Raw genomic sequence first — 9,863 nt, 5'->3', positions numbered from 1 at the left:
TAAAAGTGGAAGAGGGAGACAAAAGAGAAAGTCAGACTGATGCAATGGGAGAACGATTCAAACGGCCACTGCTGGCTTTGAAGATGGAAGGGAACTAAGAGTAAGGAATGCAGGCAGCTCTAAGGGCTAGAAAGGCAAGAAAATGGACTATCCCCTAGAACTTCCAGAAAGGGAGGCAGCTCTGCCAACATCTTGATTTCAGTCCAGTCAGACCTGCTAGAGGTCTGACTTTAGACCTCCAGAACTGTAAGATAATAAACTTGTTTTAAGCCACTAAGTTTGTGGTCATTTGTTATAGCAGCTGCAAGAAACTAACACACTTCCCCATCTCATGCGATGTAAAAACCAAAGTCTTTACAGGGAAATCTAAGGCTCCAAATGTCTGGGTCCCTGTTACCTCTGTCTGCAGTTGTATCTCTGGCTTTCTGCTGCATTCACTCTGCACCACACCGCCCCTTGCCACACATCTTTGTAGAACGGATGAATGATTTTAAAACTTCACTTCCAGAGGAAAGAGGAGAGGTGACTTGCCCAGGGTCCCCCAGCAGGGACTTGAACCCAGGACTCCAGCCCTGCCACAGTGGGTTACCATATTTATTGTACTTAGCTTTCACTTCAGCCTCCTCCCCAAAACATCTGTGGTTAAATCTCCCCCAGCCACCTATTGAAGTGCTTGAATTCCCTCCCAGTGAGGAAATCCCTGTTGTGATCATATCATTCGTTGCCATAAGAGTAGCTCATTTCCTGCTGTATGAAATTCAGCATGGAAACATTTTCCCTGTAAATGGCAGAGGAAGAAATTCCCAGGGCATCAGACTGTACTGATCAATACAGGCAAATTCTTTAGGAGGAAAAGACGTCCTGGCTTTCCTTCAGCCAAGGAAGTTTACTGGGTGGGTTCCTGTTTATACAGGAACGGGTTGGAGAGTGAGCTACATGGAAACCTGGAAGAGTTTCTGAGAATTGCTGCCAACATCAAGCTCCACTTTTGCTGACCTATCATTTATATTTGCAAGCGAGAAGGTTTGATTGGTTAACTTGCTGCCACTCAGAGGAGGGCGCCCCACTGGACCTTTGTGCGGAGTCACCTCAGAGCGGATCAGCCACGCTCCTGTCTGGCACATGTATTGTAGTAAGCTCTTCCTGAGACTGATCTCTGGTCTGGTCAGCTGTCGCCAGGACAGCGGAACTGGCATCTCCTGTAAAGCTTGTGCATACCGGCCTGGCAGATACCACAAGCATGGGTTGCTTAGATTCTTCTGTCTGCCTAACTTTTCTTTTTTCTTTTCTTTTCTTTTCTTTTCTTTTCTTTTCTTTTCTTTTCTTCTCTTCTCTTCTCTTCTCTTCCCTTCCCTTCCCTTCCCTTCCCTTCCCTTCCCTTCTCTTTTCCCTTTCCCTTCCCTTCCCTTCCTTCCTTTCTTTTTTGAGACCGGGTCTCACTCTGTCACCCGGGCTGGAGTGCAGTGGCACGATCTTGGCCCACTGCAGCCTCCACCTCCTGGGTTTAAGCGATTCTCTTGCTTCAGTCTCCCGAGTAACTGGGACTACAGGCGGCTGCCACCGAGTTTTGTAATTTTTGGTAGAGATGGGGTTTCACCTTGTTGGCCAGGCTGGTCTCAAACTCCTGACCTCAAGTGATCTGCCCGGCTCAGCCTCCTAGAGTGCTGGGATTACAGGTGTGAGCCACCGCGCCGGGCCAACATTCCTTTCTTTTGAAAACTCCCCTCTTCCCTTCTAAGCTGTTCTGAAGTTCTCAATTCCAGGCCCACCCCTTGGCCTTAAGGATAGGCACATGTCCCAGGTCTGGCCAATTTATGGCACCTGATCCCTCTGACAACAATGATTGTTCTAGAGAGGGTGGGCATGTGACCTGAGCAGGGCCACTCACAATCTAACCCCAAGTTGAATGTACAGGCTTAGGGAAGGAGACACTCTCTTTCTGCTGGGGTGCCTAAACTGGGAGAACATGAACCTGGGGTCACTCAGTGGAGCACGTCTGTTTGTGTAGGAAGCCAAGCAGGATTAAGCAAAGATGAGAGGCAAATGGAGAGATGGTTCTCTATGCGGTGAGTTCCTGAGCCAAGGGCTATGGACTCTTTTTTCTGTTGCTCTTTTTTGGCTTCTCTGAATCACCTACTGCCCTTCCCAGCTATGTGAACCAACACATTTTCTTCCTGCTACATAGCTGGTTTATATTGTGCTTCTGTTATTTGCTCCCAAAGGATTTTGACCAATATAGGGGCTTAGGTAGGAAGAAACTGACTGTGGCCACCTGCCACAGGCAAGAAAGACTTAGAGCCCATTTATGAGGAGATTAATGCAACAATTCTCTTATAGGGATCTTTGGAAGGACTGGCCTGGCCTGGGATATCCTTACAATGTAAGTATATATTCAACTCCTGAATGTTCCTAATGAAATCTGATCCTGTTATTCCCTGTCCCCTTCAGTCTTAAAACACTCTGATGGTTTCCCATAGCTGTTAAGACAAAGATCACAATCATCAATGGGCCTGCAAGATCTGACCTCCACCTTCTGGTTCAGGGGTCTGAAAACTTTTTATTAAAAAAAAAAAAATCTACTTTTTTTTTCTTTTATCTTCTTTTAAAATTTTTTTTTGAGACAGGATCTCATTCTGTTGCTCAGGTTTGGAGTGCAGTGGCGTGATCACAGCTCGCTGCAGCCTTGACCTCCCAGGCTCAAGTCATCCTCCCATCTCAGCCTCCTGAGTAGCTGGGACTACAAGTTCATGCCAACAAGGCCAGTTAATTTTTTTTAACTTTTACTTTTTCAGGAGAGATGAAGTCTCTCTATATTGCCCAGGCTGGTCTCAAACTCCTGAGCTCAAATGATCTTCCCACCTTGGCCTCCCAAAATGCTAGGATTGCAGGTGTGAAACACTGCCCCTGGCTGCAAACTTTTTCTATAAAAGGCAGACAATACATTTTCTAGACAGCATTCCAAATTTCTTCCCACCTTTGTGGGTCATAATGTCTCTGTTGCAACTACTCAGCTCTATCGTTGTAGCTGAATTCAGCCCATGGACCATAATTTGTTGACCCCTGGTCAGGAAAGGTTGGAACCTTTCATCCAAACACACATCCAGCCTCACTGGCCTTCTCTCAGAATCTTCGTGTTCCCACCCATAGGCTCCCTCTCCTCATGGGGCGTCTATCCAAGCTATTTTATCAGCTTGGCTATTCTCTCAAATCTGTGTATGTTTAACCTTACTTACCACCTGGATCCAATGACAGGTTTCCAGGGAAGTCTTCCCTGACACTCTGAGACTGGGCCAGATTCCCCTAGCACATACACACCTTCCCAGTATTCTCCATCTCTCCTTTATGGCATTTACCATGGTTGTAATTTTTAGGATTTTCATGTTGGTTTGCCCTTTGTCTTCCTGCTACGTGGGGAACCCCATAATGATGAGGCACTGTCTTTTTTGTTTATTACCTAGCAGAGTGCTTAGTACATAGTAGGAGCTCAATGTATATGTGATTGAAGAAAGAAAGAGAGGGAGAAAAGAAAACAAGGAGAGAAAGAAGGAGAAAGAAAGATGGAGGGAGGGATAAAGAAGGAAAGAAGGAATCAGCCCTTTGAATTTACCTGTTCAATGACTGAGAATGAGAATTCAAAGTAATAAAAGTAAATGGAATGTTTTTCTGGTTCATCCATTGCTGAAATCAGAAGAACATGAAGAATTGGTAAAAACTGGCACTTCTCCCTACCCATTCAGATACTTGGTATCTTTTGGTGCTTGGGTGATGTTTCCTGGAGGTGACATCAGATCTCTAGTCAGACTGGAATCAGGAGGCCTTCTCCTTGCCGCTCTGCCTTCCAACACCTGGACCCTCCCAGTTGCGATCGTGTGTTCAAGTTCCCCACTGGGATGCCCATCAAGGTCACCTCTCTCAAAGTGCCTTTTTCCAAAGTTACTCAGGCCTCCTGGGATCAAATCCCAGCTCCAGGACTTAGAGGTTGTGTGACCATGAGCCAGTCATGGAAACTCTCCAGGTTTCTGGTTCCTCTCCATAAAGTGGGGATACCATTAAAAAATGGGCAAAGGATATGAACTGACACTTCTCCAAAGAAGACATACGTGTAACCAATAAGCATATTAAAAATGCTCAACATGACCAATCGTTAGAGAAATGCAAATCAAAACCACAGTGAGATACCATCTCACACCCGTCAGAATGGCTATTACTAAAAAGTCAAAAAAATAACAGATGCTGGTGAGGTTGTAGAGAAAAGGAAATGCTTATACACTGCTGATGGGAATGAAAATTAGTTCAGCCATTGTGGAAAGCAGTTTGGTGATTTCTCAAAGAACTTAGAACTACCATTCAACTCAACAATTCCAGTATTGAGTGTGTACCCAAAGGGATAGAAATTGTTCTACCACAAAGGCACAGACATATGTATGTTCATCGCAGCACTATTCACAATGGCAAAGACATGGAATCAACCTAAATGCCCATCGATGGTAGTAGACTAGATAAAGAAAATGTGGTACATATGTGCCGTGGAATACTACACAGTCATAAAATAGATTAAGATCATGGAGCTGGAGGTCATTATGCTACGCGAATTTGTGCAGGAACAGAAAACCAAATACCATATGTACTCACATGTGGGAGATAAGCTCTCACAAGTGGGAGATAAACATTGAGTACACATGGACACGAAGGTAACAATAGACAACACAGCCTACTTGAGGGTGGAGGGTGGGAGGAGGGTGAGGATAAAAAAACCACCTATGCTTATTCCCTGGGCACTATGCTACCTGGGTGATGAAATAATCTGTACATCAAACCCCCATGACATGTAATTTACCTATATAACAAACCTGCACATATACCCCAGAACCTAAAATAAAAGCTAAAAATAAATAAATAAATAAAGTGGGAATAATGACATAGGGTTATTGGGAGGATTTAATGGGATAATATGTAGAAAGTACTTAACACAGGGCCTGGCACATATTTAGTGTCAATAAGTTAGCTATTATTAGTTAAATTTTAAAAAAACTCTATCTGATTATCTGATTATAGCAGTCAGGCTCATCTTTACCATATGTGGGGCCGGGGCTAGAGTACAAATGGTCTAAGTATTTAAAATTATAACTAAGTGGCATGCGTTGTAGTCCCAACTATTTGGGAGACTGAGGCGGGAAGATCGCTTGAGCTAAGGAGCTTGAGGCCAGCCTTGGCAACATAGGAACCCTATCTCTATTAAAAAAAAAAAAAAAAAAAAATCAGCTGGGCCTGTTGGCTCATGCCTGTAGTTTTAGTTACTTGGGACGCTGAAGTAGGAGGATTGCTTGAGCCCAGGAGTTTGAGGCTGCTATGATTGCACACCACTGCACTGCAGCCTGGGTAACAGTGAGACTCTCTAAAAAAAAAATTAAAAAATAAAATAATAATAACAAAATGGAAAATTAATTACTTAAGAGTAATATGAATTGTTTGATATTATAGTGTGTCTCTCAGCTACCCATGTGCATTTTTTTGTGATTGTGTAATTCATGAAGAGTTTAGGAACCACAAATGAAAGAAATAAAATGAAAAGAAAAGCTCAGCATGACAGGGAATTATACTATGCTAAACAAAAATCTATTTTATTCATGCTCTCTGGGAGGAAGAAATTGACAAGTTAATTCATTTGCTTTTTCTCTTCCTAATGGTCCCTACCACTAAAATGCTCTCTGCCCTCTGAAGCTGTGTCCATCTCTGATGCTGGCAGCAGCAACCCATAAACCTTATGACATTCAGAACAGGTAGCCTTTGTTTTGAGGATAAAAGGTAAGAAATATGGAAAAGTGTTCCCTAGGGCTTGAGCAGTGTTGGTGCCAGGAGCAGATGTTTAGGATTAGGGGTAGTGATATGCCAGTGCTGAGCACCAGGTCCCATGTGACAAAGGAACACACATGTTCTTTAAGAAGTGTGTATGTGTGTGTATTAGTCTGTTCTCACGCTTCTATAAGGAACTACCAAGAGGACTGATTGACTCACAGTTCTGCAGGCTGTACAGGAAGCATGGCTGGAAGGCCTCAGGAAATTAACAATCATAGCGGAAGGTGAAGCGGAAACAAGCATGTGTTACCATGGTGTAGCAGGAGAGAGAAAGAATAAAGGGGGAGTGCTACACACTTTTAAAGCAACAAGATCTCATGAGAACTCATTTACTATCATGAGAACAGCAAGGGGGAAGTCTGCCCCCATGATCCAATCACCTCCCACCAGACCCCTCCTCCAACATGTGGGGATTACAATTTGACCTGCGATTTGGGTGGGGACACAGAGCCAAACCATATCAGTGTGTGTGGGATATTATGGGGTCACCCTTCTCTTTCCCAGGTCCGAGGGCAATGTGGAAAGGAATACCCTGGATAATTGACAGATTGATAGGTCATTTGGGGTATTTGCATTGTAAATAAGCACTTCTGCTTAGTCCCCAAAAAAGCCCTGGGATGAAGGGGGCCTTAGAAGGTGGTTTTGAACTGAGACATGTCTTGCCTACACTGGCCCTTTCTGCCTGCCACACATCAGAAGAATGGGGTTCAGCAGCTGGGCATCTCATTCTGAGCCTGCACTCTGTACACTTTTGCTAAGGAACAGTAGAGTCACATTGGTCAAGAAAATACATAGCAATCAAGTGTCTTAATTCCTTTTGTTTTTTTTGAGATGGAGTTTTGCTCTTGTTGCCCAGGCTGGAATGCAATGGCGTGATCTCGGCTCACTGCAGCCTCCGCTTCCCAGGTTCAAGCAATTCTCCTGCCTCAGCCTCCCAAGTAGCTGGAATTACACCATGCCCAGCTGATTTTGTATTTTTAGTAGAGACGGGGTTTCTCGATGTTGGTCAGGCTGGTCTCGAACTCCCGACTTCAGGTGATCTGCCTGCCTCGGCCTTCCAAAGTGCTGGGATTACAGGCATGAGCCACCATGCCCAGCCTAAGTGTCTTAATTATTGATTACCTAATAGCAGAGTTTCAGGAGAGTACTTTAACAAATAATAATAAACATATCAGAATGAAACAACTAATAGAAAAGGATAAGGTCCTGATCTTCAGAAAATGCTAACACTTTTTTTTTCTAAGTCATAAAAGAAATCATCAAGATATACTGCTCATAAAATGCCTACACGTAAAGGTACCATTTATGGGCACAATACAACAGGCTAAGCCCTCCGATCAAAACTGAAGGAAGTGTAGAATTTTCATTTTATAGAGAAGGAAATGGAGGCACAGAGAGGCTAACTGGCTTGCACACAGTCATACGGCTACTAAGTGGCAGGGGCAGTATTCCAAGCCAGCCACGTCCAGATTCTGACCGTGTAACCACCATGGCACACCAGCCCTTTGCTCTCTTCCACCACACATCCAAAGGAATCAGATAGTCAACATTAGCAAAGAAAAATTCAGTGGGACCCCTAGCTGACCATCTTTCTTCTGTGCACCCTTCAGATTCCCCCAAAAGACAAATAAGTCTTTTTAACACCATGTAAACATTTAATAAGCATGTATTAAATTTTCAGTTACAGAGTGTAAAGCAACATTTGCGGATCTACCTTTCCTGTTGGGTAAAAACCTGACCACTGAACCTTGGACTACCTCTTCCCTCTAATTGCAAAATGTTGACTTACTTCATCTTTTGAAGACCAGTGATCTTTGCAAGGTTACTGTATGTTAAAAAAAAAAAAAAAAAGTGCCTTCACAGCCTTGAGTCATAAGATGGGAAAACATCTTGAAGTGCTGCAAAAATATTGACAAAATCTCTATGATTTTCAGTATCTTTATGATTAATGAGATTTTAGGGCTGGACACAGTGGCTCACGCCTGTAATCCTAGCACTTTGGGAGGCCAAAGTGGGCAGGTTGCCTGAGCTCAGGAGTTCGAGACCAGTATCCTGGGCAACATGGTGAAACCCTACCTCTACTGAAATACAAAAAAAAAAAAAAAAAAATTAGCCGGGAGTGGTGATGTGTGTCTGTAGTCCCAGCTACTGGGGAAACTGAGGCGTGAGAATTGCTTGAACCCAGGAGGTGGAGGTTGCAGTGAGCCGAGATCACACCACTGCACTCCAGCCTGGGCAACACAGCAAGTGTCTGTCTCCAAACAAAACAAAACAAAACAAAAAACCAAGATTAATGAGAACAAGATTAATGATATTTTAAATAGCTTTACTGAGGTATTTTTCACATACCTTAAAATTCACCCATTTAAAGTGTACAGTTCATTAGTTTTTAATATATTCAGAGTTGTGTCACCGTTACTACAATCTAACTTTAGAACATTTTCAATGCCCTAAAGAGAAACCCATACCCATCAGCAATCACACCCTATTTCTTCCCAACCCAGCAACCACAAATCACCTTCTGTGTCTAAGGATTTACTTAATTTGAATATTTCATGTGAAAGGAGTCAAACAATATTTGGTCTTTTGTTACTGGCTTCTTGCACTTTGCATAATGTTTCAAGGTTCATCTGGTTGTAGCAGTTATCAGTACTTGATTTTTCTTATGGTCAAATAATATTCCATTATATGGATATATAATTTGTTTATGCTTTCATCTGTTAAATATTTAGGTTGTTTCCACTTTTTGTCTATTATGAATAATACTGCTATGAATATTGGTGTACAAGTTTTAGTGTGAACGTAGGTTTTCATTTCTCTTGGGTGTATACCAAGAAGTATAATCCTGGATCATATAACTTTATGGTAGCTCTATGTTTAACCTTTTGAGAAACTGCTAGACTGTTTTTCAAAGTAGCTGTACCATTTTACTTTCCCACCAGGAGAGTATGAGGATTCCAATTTCTCCATTTGTTTGCCATCACTTGTCTTGATTTTAACCATCCTAAAGGATGTGAGGTAGTATTTGATTGTGGTTTTGATGTGTATTTCCTTAAAGTCTAATGATGCTCTTCTTTGGATAAACGTGTTTTCAAATCTTTTGCTCATTTTTAAATTGGGCTATTTATCTTTTCATTACTAAGTTGCACGGGTTCTTTATAAATTCTAGGTATAATTTCTTTCTCAGATATATGGTTTGCAAATATTTTCTCCAATTGTGTAAGTTTTCATTTCCTACTTTGATAGTGTTCTTTGAGGCATAAATGTTTTATTTATTTATTTATTTTTATGACACAGGGTCTCACTCTGTTGCCCAGGCTGGAATGAAGTGGCATGATCATAGCTCACTGTAGTCTTGACCTCCCAGGCTCAAGTGATGCTCCCACCTCAGCCTCCCAAGTAGCTGGGACTACAGGTGTATGCCACCATGCCCAGCTAATGTTTTGTATGTTTGTGGAGATGGGATTTCACCATGTTGCCCAGACTGGTCTCAAACTCCTGGGCTCAAGTTATCTGCCCGCCTTGGCCTCCCAAAGTACAGGGATTACAGGTGTGAACCACTGCGTCTGGCCAATGTTTTTAATTTTGATAAATTCAAATTTATCTATTTTTTTTCTTCTGTTGCTTGTGCTTTTGGTGTCATACCTAAGAAGCCATTACCTAACCCAAGGTGACAATGATTTACTTCTGTTTTCTTCTAGGAATTTTATAGTTTTAGCTCATATATTTAGATCTGTAACACATTTCAAATTAATTTTTGTGTATGGTGTGAGAGAGGGGTTCAATTTTATTCTTTTGCATGTGGGTGTTCAGTTGTCCCAGAACCATTTGTTGAAAAGACTGCTTTTCTTTACTGAGTTGTCTTGGTATCATTTCAAAAATCAATTGGCCATAAATGTGAGGTTTTGTTTCTGAACTTTCAATTCTATTCTGTTGATCTCTATGTTCATACTTCTAGCAGTACCATGCTTCTTTTTTTTTTTTTTTTTTTTGAGATAGAGTGTGGC

This window comes from Hylobates moloch, unplaced genomic scaffold (genome assembly GCF_009828535.3).
Source record: "Hylobates moloch isolate HMO894 unplaced genomic scaffold, HMol_V3 SCAFFOLD_3, whole genome shotgun sequence".
NCBI lineage: Eukaryota > Metazoa > Chordata > Mammalia > Primates > Hylobatidae > Hylobates > Hylobates moloch.
This window is presented reverse-complemented; position numbering follows the sequence as displayed.